This window comes from Sturnira hondurensis, unplaced genomic scaffold (assembly GCF_014824575.4).
Source record: "Sturnira hondurensis isolate 20B ecotype Veracruz unplaced genomic scaffold, ASM1482457v3 Scaffold0009125, whole genome shotgun sequence".
NCBI lineage: Eukaryota > Metazoa > Chordata > Mammalia > Chiroptera > Phyllostomidae > Sturnira > Sturnira hondurensis.
The window spans coordinates 460736-483603 of NW_028081756.1; positions in this window are offsets into that span (position 1 = coordinate 460736).

The following is a 22868-nucleotide window of genomic DNA, read 5'->3' on the forward strand; positions in this document are numbered from 1 at the left end:
CTACACCAGCCAGGGCTATTTCTTTAAATATGTTTTCTGCTCCTTTATCTCTCTTCTGCTTCTGGAACTCCTTATACTGTGAATGTCAGTATGCAAGAAGTTGTCCCAAATGTCTCTTAAACTATCCTATGATTTTATAATTATTTTTTTATTGAGTGATTTCCATTATTCAATCTTCCAAATTGTCAACCCATTCTTCTGTAATATCTAATCTGTTGTTGATTCCCTTTATTGTACTTTTCATTTCAGTTATATTCTTCAGTTCTGATTTTTTTAACTCTTTGTTACAGTTTTCACTGTGCTCCTTTATTCCTCTCCCAAGTCTGGTAAGCATTCAAAGCATTACTTTGAATTCTTTATCAGGAAAATTACTTATCTCTGTTTCATAAGGGTTTTGGGGGACAGGGAGGTCTTGTTCTTTCATTTGAATGCATTCATTTGTCCCCTCAGTTTAACTTTCTGTGTTGGTTTCTATAAATTAGATGAAACATAATCTTCATATAGACTGTGTATATATGGTGGCTTTGGCCATGAGCAGTTCCTGGATGCTCTGGTGGGCTGGTTGGCCTGGTCAGTGGCAGACACAGGTCAGGGTACTCTGGCGGTAGGGTACATTGTACCCAGGGTACATTCCTAGAATGTGTGTCTAGGAATGCCCTGATTGACTGATTGCCTGTGGTAGGCGTTGGCCAGGGAGGGCCAACATGCATTGTGGTGGCTGTATAAGGCTGACTAGAGAGTTGGAGCAACTTCCAGCATGTGCTATCTAGGTAGTGAAGAAACATAAAACTGACACTCACCAGCATGTTCCTGCAGTTCTCCACACATTTGACAGGTGCCTTAGGATTTTTTATGTATAGGCTAGGTACCGTTTAAATTGCTCATTTATAGCAGTGCCCCAGGGCAGGCGAATCTGATTATGGGCCTCTCAGTTATGTCCCTCCTACTGTAGGTGCCTTGTCAGGGTAGGGTTCCCATGGTTACCACATTCTCTCACTCTGCTACCCTTCTCTATGTATTCCCTCTCTTGTTAGTTATGCAGAAGCTGTTAAATCAGTCCTCAGCTGTTTTCCAGGAGGAATTTCTCTATATGTATACATCTAGTTTGTCTGTGGAAGGAGGTGAGCTCTGAGTCTTCCTATTCTACCATCTTCTGCAATCAAATACCTATTATTCTTGGTTTGCTACAAATTACAAATGAGTGTTGAATTTATCTAAATTATTTTATGTATATTTGTGATGAACATCTATTTTTCTTGAGTGACATATTAATATGACTAATTACATGAATGCATATAAAACCAATTTTAACATGTTATATGAAACCCAAGTTGGCCATTATAATGTTTTAAATGCCAATGGATTGAGTTTTCTATTAGCTTTAGTTTTCTTTATTTTTTTTAAACCTATGATTATGAGGGGGGCTGGCCTGTAATTTCCTATTTTTGTAATGTTCTTAACTGGTTTTGGTATTAGGTAATAGCCTCATAAAATTTGCTGAGAGTTTTCTTTCTCTTCCTTAGAAAGACTTTGAACATGACCCCAATAATCTTATTAAATATTTGTTATGATATCATCTGTGGCCAGTATTTTCTTTGTTGGAACTCTTTAAACTGCTGAATTTATTTAATATTCATGTATATCATGTATATTATGGACTAAGTTGTGTACCGCACCCCTGATTCATATTTTGAAGCCATAACACACAATATGACTATATTTGAAGATGAGACCTTTTAAAGAGGTGATTAAGGTTAAATTAGGTTATAAGAGTTGGGCCTTAATCTTATAGGATTTGTGTCCTCATAAGAAGAGAGAGATATCAGAACTCTCTTTTGTGCAAACATAGAGAAAAGGTCAGGTGAGGACACAGTGAGAAGGCAGTTTTCTGTAACCTAGGAAGAGAGGCCTCAGAAGAAATTAACCCTGCTGACACCTTGATCTTGGACTTCCAGCCTCCAGAACTGTGAGGTAATAAATTTCTGCTGGTTTAAGCCACCCAGCCTATGGTCTTTGTTATGGAAGTTCAAGAAGACTAACTAATACATTGGATTATTATTTAATAATTTTATTGCTTTTATCAGTCATTTTAGGTAACATTTTTCTAGGAATTTAGACATTTATTCACATATGTTAGGGAAAGTTGTTCGGAATATTTTTGATTTTTATATTTCTGTTCTATCTGTAGTTATATTTTCTTTTAAATTTCTTTTATATTACTTTATTATTTTCTTATTCTATGCATTCACAACAGGGAGGATATTGCCACAAAGGGGTGAAAGTTAGACTTACTATTTTAATTATAAAGCAGAATACATAAAGAGATACATAGTAAGTATGTGGTAACTTCACTAGGTAACCACAAGGAAAATGGTATATTTAATAGATTCTCGGGGAGGTTATATATTTTTTTAAACATTGGAAGCACTGTCTTATTTTATGATCAATTTCATTATAGTGTTATCTATATTAGTAAACTTTGAAACTAATTTTTGGTTTGTTTTTACTCTAATTTTTATAATGTATTTACTTGGCTTATTCTTTCTTTAAAATCTTCTTATCCTTTTCATTTTCATTGAATTTATTTTACTATTCTTATTCTAACATTTTTAGAAGATAATTTAATCATTTATTTTCACCTTTTTTCTGTAATATATGCCTTTTGGGTGGGTCACAAATTTTCTTCTAAGTTTCTCTTTCATTGTATCTCATAAGTTTTCATGTCATATTTTATCACCACTTGATTTTAAGTATATTTTATTTTTATTTCAGATTTTTTCTTTGATACATTATTACACATAACATTTGAAATTTTCAACTGACATATTTTCCAAAATTATTTTTATCAGTATCTACTCTAATTACATTGTGATCTGAATACATGGTCTGTAGTATAAGAAACCATTCTGCGTGGTGTGGGCCCAGCTCCCACTCAGAAGCACAGAACCCACACCCATGGATAGGTTCTCCCATGGGGAATCAGGCCTGCATTGTACCTAGATTGCTATGAGACTTGCTTTTGCTAAAACTCCCTTACCCTGAATTGAGATAGAAAGTGCTTACTGTAGCTTCCTTCCAGGGAAGGATGTAACCTTCCTTGGATGAGTGTAACCAGTTCAACCACTTTTCCCTTTGCATTTGCAAATATCCTTCTTCTGTGATGTGATCAGTGGCATTGTCTCCTTTGTTTTCAGTAAAAGGTAACCACCTAAAGCAAATCCGTGCATAGTAAATGAGGACCATCATGTAATGTGCCCAGAAAAGAAATAAAGGCTGGTCAAGACAAGGGTGGAGGCTTTTACTCCCCTTGAGAGAGAAGCCACGCTGTTCCTTTTCCTCCACAGGACTCGGTAGTCCGTGTGAATTTCTCATCTCATCCACAATGTGGTAGACCCCACAAGCCGGGGTCCACATCACTGTGGAGTACTATTTCTCTGAATTTTATTGATGCCCTGGCTGGTATAGCTCAGTGGATTGAGCGTGGGTCTGCAAACCACACAATTGCAGTTCGATTCCCAGTCAGGGCACATGCCGGGGTTGCAGGCCAGTTCCTGGCAGGGGACACACGATACGTTGTGTGTCCCCAGCAGAGGCAACCATACACTGATATTTCTCTCCCTCTCCCCTTCCGTTCCCCTCTAAAGATAAATAAATAAATAATTTTAAAAATTAAAACAAAAAAGAAAATTGTTTCAATATATAACTGGGTGGAGGATTATTTAAAACCCAATTAAAGTGTTTATTTTATTGTTCAAATTCATGTTTTAAGTAATATTTTATCTTCTTGACAAATGAGTATTGAAAGTTTTCACTGTAATAATGAGTTTGACAAATTTCTCCTAATTTATGTCTCATTTTTGTTTATTATTTTTGGTTTATTAAGCGCATGCCAATTTAAATTTTTGGTAGCTTTCTGGAAAATAAAACTATTATTTAAGAATTTACTCTCTTTAACCCTAATACTGTTTTTCACGTGTTGTAGACTTCAGACTTCTTTTGGGTTGCTCAGCATCTCTAGCATATGTATTTTCATTCTTTTGCAGTCAAATTATTTGCGTTCTTATGTATTAGATGTTTCTCCTTTAAAAAACATATAGCTAAAATTAAAAACAAACAAACTTGACAAATTCTGTCTTTATCTTGTAAGTCAAGCCCATTTACATTGTGGGGGCCATGAAAACATATTACTTAGATCTCTTTAACAATAGGGAGTGTAATTGAAGGGGAGACTGCTGTGGGCCCACCAGCCACCACCACAATCCACTCCAAATGGAAGAGAAAATACCCTTGCTACCAGCCAATGACTGAACCCAGCAGGGATACAATGCAGGCCCATGCCTAGGAGAGCTCAGGCTCCTCTAATAGCTCTAGGACTCTGCGCGTATATATCCAAAAATTTCTTAGAACTTCTCTACCCTCTGAGACTCTACCTACCTAACTCTATTCCATCTTCTTCACCCTTTAAAAAAATTGTCTAAGTTGGTGATTGTCCCTGTGATTTGCAGCATCTAGGTACTCCCAGTAAACCTCAGGTTCTTTCAGCTGCTTTGCTCTTCCTTATTTCTTGAAATCCTTTTCTTTTATATGAGTTCAGTTTCCTTCATTCGGAAGCACCTTCTTTAGTAGTTCCTCCACCAAGGCTGTGTGGGTCATAACCTTAAACTTTGTACATCTGAAAATATGTTTTGTGTTCATTCTTTTCTAAAAATATTAAATTCTTTTAATTTTTATTTTTCAAGTACATTTGATATTCAATATTATTTTATATTAGTTTCACATGAACAACATAGTGGTTAGACATTCATATCATTTACAAAGTGATCCCCTGATGTGGCAGATCCTGTCCAGCAGAGTCTGCCTGTTGTGGCTTACGAGAATCAATGCACAGGTAACAACAATCCTGTGTGGAAAAAGGGAATGGCACGGTTGGTCCCCCAAGAGGAGAGTGCCTCTGGATGCCTTGGCCACTCCCTCAAGAGGGGAGCACCCCAACCCTTGCCTAGACAGGCTTTTATTATTTTCCTTGGGTCTTATATCAAAGAAAGATTTATTATCTATCACATAGAATATTATTGTCTGCATTCTAGGTACAATCAAGGAAATAAAAAATAACATGCAGAGGGGGATGGCAATGAGCTGATTAGCTCTGTCCTTGGGAGAGCTCACACAGGCTTTAGAAATTACCTTGAAGACAGACAATACACATTTGTTGCTTTAGACCAGGGTGAGGGCATTTTAGCAAGAGCAAGCCATAACAATCTGTAAGCATTTTCTAGGCCTGATTCCCAGGGGAAACCTTGGTTTGAAGGTCTGGCTCCTGCCCACCACTTCGCACCTGTACGTTTTCCATACAGAGCTGAGTCATATTTGCCAGTCCAAGACAAACCAGTCCCCTATAATTCCCCCCTCTTTTTTTGTTTTTTGTTTTTTGTTAAGGCTGTTGTGGTGATACATCCCACAAGACTTGCTACTTGCTGGTCTCTTTTGCAAACCTGGGCAAATAATTTGTAAATGTATTGTAATATATAAAACATTATTAAAATCAGTAAACAACCAGAGGCTCCAGTGACCCACAATCTTAGGTTGAGTCCATCAAACCAGTGTTTTGGGTTTAACGAGCCAAGATTATCACTAAGGCTTTGAAGAATCTCCTGTTTAATTAAGCATTGAATGTCCTGCAGCTGTCTGTGTAACTCTAGTTGCAATTTATTGATTTGTTCCTTTAAATTAGTAGAAAAAGATCCTCTTAGGTGATGTTGAATATCACTCCAGGAATATTGGCTGGAGTTCTATCATAGTGGGGTGACACACAGTTTGGAGAAACCAGGATCACAGGTCAGCTGCTGATAGATCACTAGAGCATCCTGGTGTCCACCAACCCAGTTGAGCACTGATTCAACTGCAGAAAGTTGAGTCAGGATTTCTTGATCAGTCTGGGACTGTTGAAGCATTTCTAAAGTGGAATTGGTTAAGAGAACATCAACAGTATGAGCAGTTTGAACTGACCCGATGAGGGCAGCAGTTACCGTGGCTGCAGGAGCTGTGACAACTATAGCAGAAACAATAAATGCAATCAAAGTGCCAACAAACCATCGGACTCTTAAAGAGGCCAGAGCATTGTTAAGCGCTGTTATGCTATGGAGATCTTCCCATTCTCTGGTCACATTAACTGGCACCCATATGTGAGTTTGTCTTCTAACTATATAAACTGTAGTGAGACTTAACTGAGTAATATTGAGATGAGTAAGACAGCTGGCATATATGGAGCCTGCAAGAACAGGCAAAGAATAAATTTTCCTAATTTGTTATAAAAGACTTGAGTTGTCCCTGGAATTGCCAAAAACAAGTAAGGGTGAGAGGTACAAACTATGACCCAATCTTGTTTTAAAGGGTCATCCTGATACAGAGTTTTAAAACATTTTGTATACAGGTGTTTTCTAATAATAAAAGACAAGCACATTTTCCATAAGTTGTAATGCCAAGGGCTAGTGTCATTGGGAGGAACAATTCTGATTATAGGTGCCCCAGTACCGGGCCCCTCCCACCATATACTAGTATATGGGATTGCAGGCAGAGCCGAAACTATTGTTTTTGTTAGATTTAGCCAGCACTTTCCAATTAGCTCCCCAGTTCTCGACTACAAAAGGACTTTTGGGGAGAAAAGCAATAGTAGCATTTGGTCCTCTGCACAAAGACCAAGAGACTGAGTCTTTGTGGCTCTTGTCTAAAATACAAGAAGGAATTGGAGAGGGATTGAGAGTATGATAAATCCTCTCCTGGGTATGCAGGCCAATTATAGTTACTATGGAAAACTGATAGTAATTACTGTATTGCTCTTTGCTTGCAGCATAAAGTTGCTCCTTTAAAGGAAAACACAAAGTGTCAATAAGAACATAAAAATAAATTAGTAAATACTTAGCAACATAAATTGCATTTTTTGGCACCAGAATCCAGTGCTTGTTTTCTTCTAGTTGGCCAGTGTCAGCTGGGCCACCTGGTCTGCTAGCTGATCGGTTTTCATCTCCAGGTAGCAGAGCTTGATGTCTGTTTTGTTTATGATAAGGTTTCACCCTTTTATCTGGAAGCCAGACAGGACCTGTAGGGATGGAAACACATGCACACCCTCTTCCTCATGTTAAGCGGTCTACAGGACCCTGCCAAGTACCATCTCCCAGAGGATCTCTATACAAGACCTGAGGGTAAGGTGGTTTTGGTTGTTTGGCCTGAAAATGTTTCTTAATTGCAGTACAGAGTGATTCATCATAGTTTAGAAAATTATAGGTAAACATAGTTAACATAATCAAATTTTGGGGGGTAGACTCCTGACTCCCCCTTTTTTGTTTTTTAAGAAGATTTTTAAAGGTATGATGCACCCGTTCAACTATTGCCTGACCAGTTGGATTATAAGGTATTCCTGTTTTATGTTGGATATTCCAACGCTGAAGGAAGGCTTGAGTAGAATGGGCAAGATATCCTGGGCCATTATCAGTTTTAATTTGCTGAGGCCATCCTCAAGCCAATGGGCTTGTATATTTTTTATAGATTCTCCTGTTAAAGCAGATGCATGTAAAGTGCCAGAAGAAGTATCCATAGAAATATGAACATATATGAATTTTCCAAAGGGAGTGTAATGAGTGACATCTGTTTGCCAAATTATTTGAGAACTTAATCCTTGAGGATTAACTCCTACACAATGAGGACATTGTTTAATAATTTGAAAAATGGTTACACGCTAAAGGCCTTTTGTGACTTGATTGACCAATCATTTTTCTTTGAGAATAGAATAGCCAGTTCTTCCCCAAGGAAATGATTAGTGTTACAGGTACTGAGTTAAAAAATGGTACTTTGTTTTCCAGGGAGAAGGGCTAGTCCCCCCAGGGAGACAGTACACCTATGTCTCAGTTTTACAATTAAGGGTCACAGCTCTGGCACAAACAAGGAAGATTCTTGACATTTCTTTAACATGTCACACCTCCTATCCCACTCATAGTATGCTTTAGATTGACAAATTTATGAACACATTCATAACTTTTAGAAACAGTTTTTCTCTACTGGCAAATGCGTTTAGTTTTATAACAAAAAATCTTGGTGATTACTGCATTCTTGCAATGTGCTCAAAAGTGAGCTGCCTCATTATCTAGACTCCTTGAACATTTTTAGGGAGGTTGAAGAAGAGGGAGGGAAGATATTAAGCTCAGCATAGCTTGTTTCCAGGACTGAAGCAGTCCCTGGGTCTTCAGAAAGAGGATTCAAAATAGTTAAAAGACACATTTTCTCATTGTTTTTCTTTCTGAGCTTTTTACTGTCTGAGGGAAGTGAGATATTTTTCTTTTTTAATAATCAATTTAAATTCTTTCTGAGTAGAATCTTTATGATGTAACAATATTAGAGATCTCATTCTATTTATTAAAACATTTTGAGATTGAGATGTTATTTTTAAAAACAGAAACAAAAACAAAATTCAGGCAAACCAGTATTTTCAAATTAAATCCTCTAAAGGAGGGAGTGAGACACTAGTCTCTATCTCACACCACCTGGTGCTGTTTCAACTTCTTCCCAACTTTTCCTAAATAACTAAGTCTAAAGATCCCTTATCAGGGAGATATTTAGCAGCTTTTAAAACCTGCAAATTAGCATAAAACAATGCTCTTATTCTTTAGAGAGCCTATACTTGTTGTTATAAAGTTTCCATTTTCACTTTCGATTTCTCGTTTCAGATTCCACAGTCCGTATTAAACCCTAGCTAATTAGCTATTGGGGAGTATAGTGTGGTGGGTCAAAAATGTATGTTGGTGAAAACCGTCATGGAGGACTGCCTGGTATCCAGGGTACCCTAACCCCGTTTATGGGTTTCAGGTTTTTCCCATGCCTCTAAGACTGCGAGGGAGGGCTCGAAGTGCCAGGTGACCAACCTTTATATCGCGCTCCCTGACTGACCCAGAGTTAAATTATTGTGACTGGAAGTCCCTATGCGGCCCCTACACGTCACAGGGGTTAACCCCAGACACCTCTGCAAGGCCCCTACTCACATAGGAACGCTTGAGATCTCAAGCCAGAGGGAGGATTTGCCCCTTTGATGTCTGAGACACTCATAAACAATCCTGTTAACTAACTCTGAGTTCTCAAAGCAATCTTCGGAATCCGGTTGAAGCCAAAATACTCATTTACTATCTGCTTTTCTGTTTACAGGCAGGCAGAGAGAAAAGGCATAATCAAAAGGGCTGCAAAAAGTAGGTTTTAAAGAAAGAACATACAGAGACTCTTGTAAAAAAAAAAAGCTAATTGAAAGGAAAGTTCATTGCTCTCTTTCCCAAGCCTAAACCTGGTTGGAGAGCAAAGCTTCTGCTTACTAAAGAAAGTGAGGTTGCAGAGAGAGCGACCTTAGAAAAATACCCTTTTCCCCTAAAATACAACACACCCTACGCCCTCCGAAAAGCAGAGGGGGTCGTCGGCCCTTACCTGGGCTGTTGCAAGCATTCCACCCACATTGGTATATTGACCACAACCTGATAGCCTGGGCTGATAGCCTTCCGGTCCCTGTTCCTGGGCGCCACCCTAATACGTCTAGAACCCACCTGGCAGGTGCTCACTCTGAAATAGCAGTTAAGTTAGAGACAGAATTCTAAGTGCAGAGATTATTTTCAAGGTTTCCCTGGATGTTATGCAATTTCACTAAAGCTGTGTCAGTACTCAAATTTGAGATTTGATGCCTCGTTTCCATCTTCATCAATGATGTCTCTTCAAAAAAGAAAAACTTTGCTTTGGAGGTCATCCCCCAAATTTCTAATGCGTGTTCTGAATCCTTCTTTTCCCACCTCAGATTTATCATATTTGTCCTTTACAATCTGATTAATCTTTGTTAATAGCTGCTCCAAAACCTTATGGAAAGCAGAGAACCTGTAACCTCATGTTTCTGCACCTCTTCCTCCCACAGACATCCAGAACATTTATTGACCTAATGAAGGAAGGAGCAGGGACTCAGAGCAGAACTTCCTTTCAGTCCATCAAGCCTTCACCAATCTAATATGCACCCCCCCCCGGCCCGCCCTACCCAGGCTCAAGTAATGTGACCACCGCACCTGGCTGCAATTGCAACCATTCCGATTTCCTAAGACTATTCCTATCTCCTATCACCTGTCACTATAGGACAAAGCTCAAGGGAGTTTAAGTCCTGGAATGTCACACTCAGAAGCTATTCCTCCCCCTTTTCAGTCCTAGCCTGTCCCACCCTCCCTAGGTAGTTAACTTCTCAACACCTCTGCATTCTATGAGGTCTCAGAATTTAAGGGTTATCTGGCACAATCTATCATTTCACAGCTGAGGATTCTCTTGAGAGGCAGAGGGTAAAGTAGGCTCCAGTGAAATCTGGGAGGTTCTCAGGGCACCACAAAAATGCAGCAAGGACCGTGGGAGGAAAGTCCTGAGCACTGACCGGGTCTCTGAGCAGAACAGAGTATCCGCAGCCGCAAGCCGTGGACCATCTGTATTAATATCCGGGCTGTCCCCTGGATCCCACAGACCCAAAAGAGAAGTCACGAAGCACAAGGCGAGTGAACAGTGGCAGGCGAAGCCTCAGCAGTGGCCCTGGGCCACGTCTGGAGGCAGCAGGGGGTGGGGTGGGGTGGGAGGCGGTGAATGCACCTCGGACAGGAATGGAGCTAGGATGCCTCCCCAATCCTACAGGCACAGGCAGCTGGGGCGTCGGGGCGGAGTTGCGGAGCTGAATCCCTGGAAGGACTGGGCTCCACCGGTAGCCAGGGAGCAGGCGTGCGCTGGAAGTCCAGAGCACGGGTCAGCAGTTATCGGGAAGCGGGTCTACTTGGCACCGCTCTTGGCAGGTTCAAGAGCTACGTAGGTCCCTTGGAGAAAGCCGGGGGAAGCGCGGGCGGGGGGGTGGGGGGGGTGGCTCGCGGTGCGCCTGGCCCAAGGCCCCACCTTGAAGGCGGACCCCAAGGTCCCGCCTGCCCGGCGCGGCACTGGATCTGGAGGTAGCCGGCCTACGGGCGTGTCCTCAGAGCCCGGCACCGAAGAAGAGCCCAGGTGAGACCGCCGTCCAACCCCCGCCACCTTGGGACCGAACTACGTGTGAGAGTGGGGGTGGAGATTCCTCTCAACTTCCTCTGGCCTTTTCCCAGGGAGATTTAGCTGTGCCTTTGACTGTCGGGTTCTTCCCTTCCCTCTGTCACTGTCTTTCTCTCCTATTTCTCTAAGAGCCAACCTATCCTGCCCCTCTGCCTCTATATTCTTTTATTTCCTAGTCTCGTCCTGTTTTTCTCTCTCATCGATCTCAGTTCTTCTGATCTATCTCTCCTTTGCTACAAATTTCCCGTCGTACCCCTTTTTCTCCCTGCCTCTTTCTCTCGTCCTTTCTCCTCCGCCCTTCTTCCACTATCCCTTGAAAAAATTCAAGTCCGCCTTGAATTTTTTTTTTCCCTAGGTTGACTTTTCGGGCCACAATTCTTTTCAGTCATCCATCCATCCATCCACTCACTCATCCTGTGTTGCTCTCTTATTCTCATCCAGGGCTTGTGGTCCTTTCTCCAACAGATTTCTTCCAAAGGTCTGGGCATGGAACTTGTTCAGTGCCTATTGTGGGGAAAATACACAAGTTATCTAGTTATAAATCTCTGAATTTTCAAGGTTAGCTTAAAGAAATACTTGGCTTCAAAGACAAGGAATTGATTTAATCCTTTTCTTGATATTTCCTTTAGTAATAGGCACAGACAACCACACCTCACTAAACTAAAACTTGCATGAACATTTAGGGGACATTGACACTCACACCATCTTTGTGTGGAGGCTGTACAAGGCCAAGCAGGTGAGGAGGGAGGAGTTGGATTCAGAGCTCAGTTGGAGAGATACAATAGTGAAGCCAGGGCTTTGCATGTGAAATATTTGGGTGAAAGTAGAAATAAGGAATTCACTGTATATTTTCAAAATATATACTTGTCAGTGCTGCTGATGTGCAGAAATTAAGTTACATAATTAATGTTGACTGAGACAGATATTTTTATAGCAATTATTATGGCATTTGAAATTACTGTTTTGTGTACATTAGATAGGACCATGGTGAAAATATGTCTTTATTAAAAATTCCTTTTTTAATTTAATTATTGGTCAAGTACAGTTTTCTGTCTTTTACTCCCATCCCAGGCCCCCCTCCAATGATCCCCACCTCCCTCACATTTCCACCCCCCTTAGTTTTTGCCCGTGTGTCCTTTATACTTATTCCTGCGAATCCTTCCCCTTTTCCCCTGAAATTCCCTCCCCTCTCCCCTCTGATCCCTGTCAACCTGTTCTCTATTTCAGTGACTTTGGTTATATTTTGCTTGCTTGTTTGTTTTGTTGTTTAGCTTCCTGTTAAAGGTGAGATCATATGGTATTTGTCCTTCAACACCTGGCTTATTTTACTCAGCATGATGCTTTCCAGTTCGATCCATGCTATTGTAAGGTTACGACAAAATGGAAAATGCAACAAGGTGTAAAGCAGGATGTTATTGCTTAAGGCTGTACTCCCCGCCCCCAGAATGTTCCAGGAAGATGGGATGAGTGGTTAGCCAAGTAAATAGCCAAATAAGGTAAATATGTGGAGCAAGGCAGACCGCCAGAATCTGCCCGCCAACGAGTAACCCCGCCAATCAAAAGAAAAAGCTGTGTTCAATTGCACCAATTGCTAACAGCCACATCTGCTTCTGGATACTGCTTGCTTGCTGCGCTCTATAAAACCCCTGTAGTCTGTAAGCCAGGCGTGACTTCCATATTGCAGCTCTGAGGAGCTACGTGACTCCGGTCACAGTTGGGGAAGTTCGCCCCTGCGCAGGTAAAGCTTTTGGCCAATAAATAACATCACGAGCTCTAAGTGCCTGGACATTTGGTTTCTCGCCATTCGAATACAACACTGTTCCAAAGGATAGGAGCTCCTTTCTTTCTGTGGCATAGAATTCCATTGTGTATACGTACCATAGTTTTTTGATCCATTCATTTACTGACCGGCACCTAGGTTGCTTCCAACTCTTGTCTATTGTAAATTGTGCTGCTATGAACATTGGGGTGCATAGGTTCTTACGGACTGCTGTTTCAGGGTTCTTAGGATATACTCCTAGCAGTGGAATTGCTGGGTCAAAAGGAGATTAATTTTTAGTTTTTTTAGAAAATTCCATACTGTTTTCTATAATGGTTGTCCCAGTCTGCAATCCCACCAACAGTGAAGTAGGGTCCTCTTTTCCCCACAACCTCTCCAACATTTGTTGTTTGTTGCTTTGTTTAGGATGGCCATTTTGACCAGTGTAAAGTGGTAACTCATTGTGGTTTTAATTTGCATCTCTCTGATAGCAAGAGATATTGAGCATCTTTTCATGTGTCTCTGGATCCTCTGTATGTCCTCCTTGGAGAATTGTCTGTTCAAGTCCTTTTCCTATTTTTTAATTGGGTGGCTTGTCTTCTTAGAGTGGAGTCGTGTAAATGCTTTGTATATTTTGGAGATTAAACCTTTGTCTGAGGTATCATTGGCACATGTGTTTTCCCATACAGTAGGTTCTCTTTTTATCTTAATACTGTTTTGTTTAGCCATGCAGAAGCTTTTTAATTTGATGAGATCCCATTTGTTTATTCTTTCCTCTATGTCCCTTGCTCTAGGGGACATATCAGTAAAAATGTTGCTGCATGAAATATCTGAGATTTTCCTGCCTATGTTCTCCTCTAGGACTTTAATGGTGTCACGGCTTATATTTAAGTCTTTTATCCAACTTGAATTTATTTTGGTGTATGGTGTAAGTTGGTGCTCAAGTTTCATTTTTTTGCATGTAGCTGTCCAGTTCTCCCAACACCATTTGTTGAAGGGGCTATCTTTACTCCATTTTATGTTACTGCCCCCTTTGTCGACTATTAATTGACTGTAGAGAGTTGGGTTTATTTCTGGGTTCTCTGTTCTATTCCATTGGTCTATGTGCCTGTTTTTATGCCAGTACCAGGCTGTTTTGATTACAGTGGCCCTGTAATGCAGTTTGATATCAGGTATTGTGATCCCTCCCACTTTGTTCTTCTTTCTCAAAATTGCAGCTGCTATTCGGGGTCTTTTATGGTTCCATATAAATTTTTGAAGTGTTTGTTCTATGTCTGTGAAATATGCCATTGACACTTTAATAGGTATTGCATTAAATCTGTAAATTGCTTTGGGTAGAATGGACATTTTGATGATGTTAATTCTTCCAATCCATGAACACAGTATATGTTTCCATTTGTTTGTGTCGTCCTTGATTTCTTTCTTCAGTGTTGTGTAGTTTTCTGCATACAGGTCTTTTACCTCCTTGTCTAGGTTTATTCCCAGATATTTCATTTTTGTTTTTGCTGTATTGAGTGTGATTTTTTCTTGATTTCTGCTTCTGGTGTTTCATTGTTAGTATACAAAAATGCCTTTGATTTCTTGATATTGACTTTGTATCCTACTGTTTTGCCAAATTCATTTATTAGTTCAAGCAGTTTTTTGGTAGAGTCTATAGGATTTTCCATGTACACTATCACGTCATCTGCAAGCAATGACAGTTTTGTTTCCTCCTTTTCAATTTGGATGCCTTTTATTTCCTTTTTTGTCTGATTGCTGTGGCTAAAACTTCCAATACTATATTGAATAGAAGTGGTGAAAGTGGACAACCTTGTCTTGTTCCAGATCTTAGTGGAAAAGATTTTAGTTTTTGCCCATTGAGCATGATGTTGGCTATAGGTCTCTCACATATGTTCTTTATTATATTGAGGAATGGTCCCTCTATTCCCAGTATTTGCTGAATATTTTTATCATAAATGGGTGTTGTACCTTATCAAAAGTTTTTCCCACATCTATTGATATGATCATGTGATTTTTGTCTTTGCTTTTGTTTATGTAGTATATTACATTTATTGATTTGCAAATATTGAACCATCCTTGCATCCCTAGAATGAATCCCACTTGGTCATGGTGTATGATCTTTTTAATGTATTGTTGGATGCAGTTTGCCAATATTTTATTGAGGATTTTAGCATCTATGTTCATCAGCAATATTGGCCTGAAGTTTTCTTTCTTTGTTGTGTCTTTATCTAGTTTGGGGATTAGGATGATGCTGGCTTCATAAAAAGAGTTTGGGACTCTTCCATCAATTTGGACTTTTTGGTGTAGTCTGTGAAGAATAGGGGTTAGCTCTTCTTTAAATGCTTTGTAGGATTCTCCTGTGAAACCATCTGGTGCGGGGCTTTTGTGTGACAGGAGTTTTTTAATTACCAGTTCAATTTCATCTGCTATTATTGGTCTGTTCAAGCTTTGTGCTTCTTCTTCATTGAGTTTTGGAAGATTTTATTTTTCTAGAAATTTGTCCATTTCACCTAGGTTTTCAGATTTCTTGTCATATGGTTGTTCATAGTCAGTTGTAATCTCTCCTCTTTCATTTCTGATTGTGTTTATTTGTGTCCTCTCTCTTCTTTTCTTCATGAGCCTACTTCAAGGCTTGTCAATTTTGTTTATCTTTTCAAAAAACCAGCTCCTGAATTAATTAATCCTTAGAATTGTACTTTTAGTCTCTATGTCTTTAAATTCTGCTCTGATCTTGGTTATTTCCTTCCTTCTACTTGCTCTGGGTCCTTTTAGCATGTCTTGCAGAGCTGGTTTGGTGGAGGTATATTCTTTTAGACTTCTTTTTTCTTGGAAGCTCTTTATTTGGCCTTTTATCTTGATTGAGAGCCTTGCTGGTTAGAGAAGCCTTGGTTGCAGGCCTCTGGTTCTCATTACTTGAAATATTTCTTGCTGTTCTCTTCTGGTGTGGAGCGTTTCCATTGAAAAGTCAGTAGCTAACCTTATTGGGGCTCCCTTGTATGTTACATTTTGTTTCTCCCTTGCTGCCTTTAAGATTCTCTCTTTATCTTGGAATTTTGCCATTTTTATTCTGATGTGTCTTGAAGTGGGCCTCTTTGAGCTCCTCTTGATTGGGACTCTCTGTGATTCCTGGATTTGTATGAATTTTTCTCTCATCAAATTAGGAAAATTTTCCATCATTACTCTTTCAAATAGGTTTTCTATCCCTTGTTCTTCTTCTTCTCCTTCTGGTATCCCTATTATTTGGGTATTATTAAGTTTCATATTGTCTTGCATTTCTCTTAATCCCTCTTCATTCTTTCTGAGACTCTTTTCCTTTTCTTGCTCTTTCTGGGTATTTTATTCTACTTTTTCCTCCAGTTCACTGCTATAATCATTTGCTTCATTGATCCTGCTCGTGATTCCTTCTACTGTGTTCTCAGTTCAGAAATTATATTCTTCATTTCCTCTTGGACTTTGCTGATTGTTTCTATTTCCTTTTTCACGTTGATATAGTTTGCAGTCAGTTCATTGTAGCTCCCTGTAGTTTTTGATAGGTCATTGTGAGCTCTTTGAACTTCCTGATAACCAGTGCTTTGAATTCAATATCTGATAGTTGACTTGCCTCTATTTCATCTAACATTCTTTCTGAGGCTTCCTCCTTTTCTTTCATTGGGAGATAGTTTCTTTGTCTTCCCATTGTTAGTGAGACTCTTCTTGTTAGTCTCAGCTTCTTAAATTGATCTGTTCTGACTCCCTGGGTTTATGGTGTGAACTTCTGTGGTAGAATAACTGTGAAATTCAGTGGTGCAGTTTCCTTCGGGTATCCTGGTGTTCTCCACTTCCACCTACTCTTTTTTTTTTGTGAGCAGTTGGAGGGGGAACCAAAATGATTTATAATGGCAGGAGAGTGTTTTATGATATTTACAGTCACAGCCTCTCTTCTTCCCTCTTCTTAGAGAAGAGATAAAACATCTTTAGGCTATGTATAGTGTTAACCATAATCTTCAACCCAACTTGTCACTTTTAAGAAAGGATGGACAGAAGATAAGTCTATTGTTGGAGAGGGAAGACTTGTGAGTTGGATCTAGAAAGCAGTGAGGTTATGGGAGTTCAGATTCTGAGGTAAGGTGAGAGTAAAGGATAGGAAAGAGATAGAGCATGTGAGAGAATACAGTTAACCACTATAGTAATAGAGTTCAGGAAACTGATGTGGGCTAAGATCTGGGAGGGGTGTTGTGAAGTATTTACAGTTGTATAGAACAGCTATTATTTACAATAATATCAGAGCAACAATCATATGACAGACTCTATGCGATCTAGATAATATGAATAGGGGGTATAGAACTTTAGGTAGTGTGCTAAAGGAAAACAAGTGGAGTGAAGTATAGAAAATTAGCAAGGCACTGTGGAGGAGAAAACAGGGGAACCCTGTCAAATGATACAGTATATCCAGCCAAGGCAAAGAAGCTTATACAGAAAGAGGAGGAATACAAAGATAGTATTAAAATATAAAAGAAGTGAGAATAATGAAAAAAAATAATAATACAAATATGCAGCAACTTATGGCTACTCTGCTATAGCAAAGTGAAATTTGTCTCTCTGTCTCTACTGTTGGGATGCCCCCTCTTTGGGTCCAACTCTGGTCTTTTCACATTTCCAAGTTGTTTCTGTCACTTGTGGGTAAAAGAAAAAAAAGACAGGAGAAGGGAGGAAGAAGCGATAATTTTGGAAAGAAAGGAAGAAGGAATAAAACAGGAAAGAAGAAAAGAGAGGGCAAAAGTATTGAAAGATAAAACAATAATAAAATTAAAAAGATAAAAAGATTACTTAAAAAAAGAAAACAAAACATCTCTTATTGGTTTCAAACTGGCCAAACCAGTTTTTCTGGTCTCGCTGGCTGCAGCAGGCTGAGAGGCTATTTGTGTGGTCTTTCTGTGAGTGCTCTTCCAAGAGCTAATCTGGCGCCTCTCCCCAGTGCCCCACGAAGGGGATCTATCTAGGTCCTCTTCAGAGCACTTTCCCTGGGGTCATCACTGTGGGCTGGGGTGCAGGTGCACGCACACCAGCCAGGCTTCCTGGGTCCCTAGGGATCGGGCGCAGACCCTTCCCAGTTCTGTGGGGGAATGAAAGGGCTTCCGCTCAGCCTCTGGATTGCTGTCAGGCTGGGTGGGGAGCAGGCCAGGCAGCCGTCACAAGAGAATCCTTCAGTTTACTTTCCAAAAAATTTCTCCTTAAGAAAGCCTGCCTCTTAGCACAGCCTAATCCCCCAGCCAGACCAGTGACTATCAAAGTCAGGTCCTGACACTGTGCCTCTCTATTCTCCCAAGCTGGCCACCACAGAGTCCTCGGTTGATCAAGGCCCTTTGTCCTTATCACCCTCTCTGTAAACTCAAGCAAACAGGTCTCTCCCAGGTGTTGCCCAACCTTGCTTGGCTGGGGACAGAGGGAGCTGATGTCCCAGCCCTCTCCCAAGGACCCTTCAGCAGGCCTGGGGCTCCCAAAGTACCTGTGGTAAAAGCACCAGGCGCCAGGTGCTGAGCTCTGGGCACTGGGTGAGGCTGCTGATGCTCCTGTCTTTGCTCTGGTCCCTGAGACCCTACTGTCCTGCAGCTGTCTCCTTACTGTCTGGTTTTTCAGTATCCATTGCAATTTCTGGTGTCTTATTTTCATATATGCTGGGGAACTGTTGGCTGTTTGTGTTGTTCTGCCGATCAGCCAGGATTTTCTCCCATGTGTACGGGGAAATGGAATCTGCTCCACCCTACTCTGTCGCCATCTTCCTACCTATTGAAAGTATTTCTTAACATCATATATTGTCCTAGATACTTTCTAAGTGAAGAAATCTAGATTAGTAAATCTGAGTCATTTTAAAGAATAAAACAGAAGTATTGAATATCAAAACATTTTTTGCTTTTTGTTAAAAATTTAATTTTATCAAAGAGACATGATTCAATTATTTAATAATATTTTTATAACATATGTTCAAACACATGTATAGTTAAACTACTTATGTGTGTATATACACTAAACTGTAAGGAGAAAAATTGTTTGTTTTAAAGCTATTAATTGCCATGTAACATTTGAAGATTTGGGTTTTTATAAATAATAGAACTTGTCTTTTTAGTTTATTGTTATTTTTAATAATAATTCAGCTATTTAACTTTAGTTGATATAGGTAAGAAAATCTATTAGTAGATAAGTCACATGGAAGTGAGCAGAAATTAAATATAGTAAAAGAGGATTGAAGTATCTTTATTGAAAGAAGCTTTCATTTTAGATCAAAGAATGTTGAGCAAATTCATAGGTATATGTATGGAACTTTGATTTGGAAGACTATTTTATTGATTGGACAGTCAATTTGTCTTCTAAGTTGTTTTAACCACTGATTTACAGTGTGTTAGAATTCTGGTGTGGGGTGTTGCATCCACCAACCACCAGAACAAATGTCGGAGACTTTCAGGGTTTCAAAGATGTTACTTTATTGGCCAAGTTTAACCTGTGCAGGGGCGAACTCTCAAAGTGTCTGGAGACACGGTGCCCGCAGGGGCTGCAAACGAGAGTCGCGCCCAGCGCTTACATCTAAGGGTTTATATAGAGGCGAACAAACAAGCCTAGCTAAGTCCTTATATGGCAGCAAGCAAGCGTTACACAGAAGCTGACATGGCGGTTAGCAGTTTGGCGCCTAGCCAGAGGAAAAAAAAAACTTTTCAAACACTAAGCACATTTCAATCACTTATCTTACCCTAGAGAGAACAGGATGCTTGCCTAACACAGAATGTTTGCTTAACCTTATCTCATACTTCTTGTTCTGTTTCCTCACACTTTTGTAACAAAGGTTACTATTTTCCATCTCATAAGCCTCATGGGGCTGGTTCCACTTTTCCTGCTCTCAACATGGGATGGGTGAAATGGATGGCTCTCAAATTATTTAGATTATCATGTGTGCTTTGCTTAGATTTCTCTTTCAGAAACCCATGAGGTGACAACTTTTCTTTAAAACAGATAACTACACCATTTTTAAAAAAAAATCAGGATTAAGTCTTTAAACTGAAATGCTTTAATTTTTTTTCTTTAAGTAGGCTGTAATTATCCTTTTTAGTAGATGACACTATTGTTGGCATCGGGTAGAGGCTGGCTGGGAAATCTGATGTACAGCCATGGATTTTTCCCCTGAAGGCAGACACTGAAATTGGCCCTCATGGCCAAGTTAGGTCTCTGGCTGACCTTTTTATGGGTCTGATAGTTGGCTGCATCCTGGGAATGCTGCATTTAGTTTTACTTGAACACAGCAGGCATTGATGCTGGAGGGGTATAGACATAGCTGGACATGGAGCCTGTGGGAGCTGGCCTGGAAGTCTTCCTCTCCCCCAGCTCCATGGCACCACCAGTCAGCCTTCAGGGAGCCTGGATAACTCTTTGGTTTTTAATTTTCTCAGGGTTCTAGTGTTAAGAAGATGCCTAGAAAACATGTGTGTTTCTCATCTCAGGAAAACCCAGAATCTCATAATCCATAGTTAGAACCAAAGTTTCAGAGTTTAGGGAACCCAAGTAGCACAGCAGATATTTTCTGTGCTCATTTGTTTTAGCTGAAAATGAAGGCAAACACAGGAAGGCACCGCAGGGCCATGTAGATAGTGTCAGTGAGTAGAATCTAGTTTCTGAGCTGCAGCTTGGAACTACTGAAGGCTAGTTAGCTGACTCAGGGTGGAGAGTATCTATACAGATCTCAGGAAAACTGAGGTCATCCAGTTATTTGCTACGAGACCTTTTTTCTGTAAATGGAGTATAGGACAAGGAAAGTGCCAGGCATTTGGTCACTCATTAAACACCACTGTGCACTAGTCCCTGGGTGCACAGGAGTAGAGGGAAGGTGCCATGACTTTGACCCTTTGCACCAGCATGATGATTAATTAATTGATACTACCTAACATCTATTGACTGAGCTAGGCTCTTTAGCACTTGGTTATATTAATCCATCTACTTTTTATAACTGTCTAAAAAAGTGGGCACCAAGGTGATCCTTTTTTGAAAGTGGGAAACTCAGGCAGAGAGAAGATCAGCATCTAGCCCAGGGTGACCAGTTTGGTAAGAGCAGAGCAAGCGTCTGACCCAAGAGCTTGTGCACTTCTATGTAATATAAGGCTTGATGATTACATAGGACAGCCTGGTTATGGCATGAAAAGGAAGGTAGTATGAGAGAATGTGCAAATGCTTCCCAGATGAAGGAATGATCCAAATCTTCAGTCAATACCTTGAGAATAGGTAACGAATAAAGAAACATGTGCTTTTAACACCATGGAGTGGGTGAGGCTTCATTTCATATAATGTAGCACTTCCCCTGTTGGTCAGTAGAATCCTGGTTGGTGGCTCAGTAACTTTGGGAGCCTGAGGGAGAAGCATTCCCATTGTGGGGAAGGCTGGATGTAGTCAGACACCTTGTGGACTTGGGAGCTCAGTTTCAGAGATCATCACTTAGTAATCCCATGATCTAAAGGCTCAGGAATTGTTGAAGAGTTTGAGATTGAAGTTGAGATAAGGTAAGATAAGTGATTGAGATCAGTTTCTTTTCATTGGAACAACATAGGTGGTACTGAAAGATGTCTGTGTGGCTCAAAGAATGTGTTACTGAGTTCAGACTAAAAGAATTGAGGAGAGCAAGAAAAACCCCCTCTCAGGACACACAGGATAGAGAGTGATGAGGACCATAAATAATATTACAGGTTGAGATCCTAGAATAAACTGATCTTATTGAAGAGAGCAGAGGACAACAAGGTATTCATTAATATTTGTAGAGGGCAAGGAGAACAATGGCTGCATAGATCCACTGGCTGCCAGGGCAGCTGGTGTCTGTGGAAGGTGAAAGAGGAAGGAGCAGCTTTGCTTTGCCCCAGGACAGAGAACCATCCCCTAGCTTCAAAGGACACTGGTAGGTATAGGTAGGAAAGAAGAAGTGAGACAGTGTGTGTGGCCTGTGCATTTGGTCTTCTGTCCCTGACCTCACTGGCCAGGGCATGGAGTGACCCCAGATATGTGATGGCATCACATATCTGCAGAGGTCTTCTGGGTACATGATAGAGGTAGCCTGGAGCTGGATGAAACTCCAAGTCTGATGCTGACCTTGGAAAAGAGCCTCAGAGTCTATCAGCAAGAAGAGTTGAGCATCAGAAGTTGTCAGGGGCTCACTGGGGAGAAGCCATGTCAGACTCACACCATTTTCTGTTTTGAGAAGCTTGGATCTGGTGATCGTTGCAGACAGAGTGGACTGAGATTAGATGGGACTGCAGACAGAGTTTTGTAGGATATTTTTTGCACTTGCCAGGGTAACTTTACCCCAGTAGTGATGATGCACTACTGTGAGAGCGAGTGAGAGTTAGTGACCCTCAGGAAGATTGGGAGTCATGCCAAAAGTCAGTTTTTAAAAAAATTATTTAATTATTTTTCAAGTAGTTTTCTGTCTATTACTCCCATCCCATCCCACCCCCTGTGTTCCCCCTCCCTCCCATTTCCACCCTTCTTAGTTCCAAAAGTCAGTATCTTTATTTGCTCCTTTTCTTCTCCTTTTTTCCTGCTCTTCCTCCTTCTCCTCCTCATTATTACTTTATATTATATCATTTCCTTGTCTTCTTTCTTCCCCTTATCATTATTGAAATTTGTCTTGCAGCATTGATGGAGGATGACGTTGGATGGATATCTAACACAGTAGTTAGCAGAATCCAGATCCACAGTGTCTTGAAAAGCTGAAATGCAGTGCTGAGTTTAGCAACATGGTATTTGGCAGATTGAGGATGATGGCACTTGGGTTGAGACATGCAACTTTCCTCATATGGGTCTTGTGAAAATGCCATGAAGTAAGGTGATTAAGCCTAAGGCATGTAGATACTTAAGTAGTCAATAAACAGTGATTTCTATTCTTAGATCATAAAGGAGCTTGGTAACAAATATTCCATCCTGTAGTAAGACTACATATCCAAAAGTTCAGTGATGAAAAGAGGGTCGCATCTGTGGCTCAGGGCACTCTGTACAGTCCTGGCAACAGTGTCCACACAGC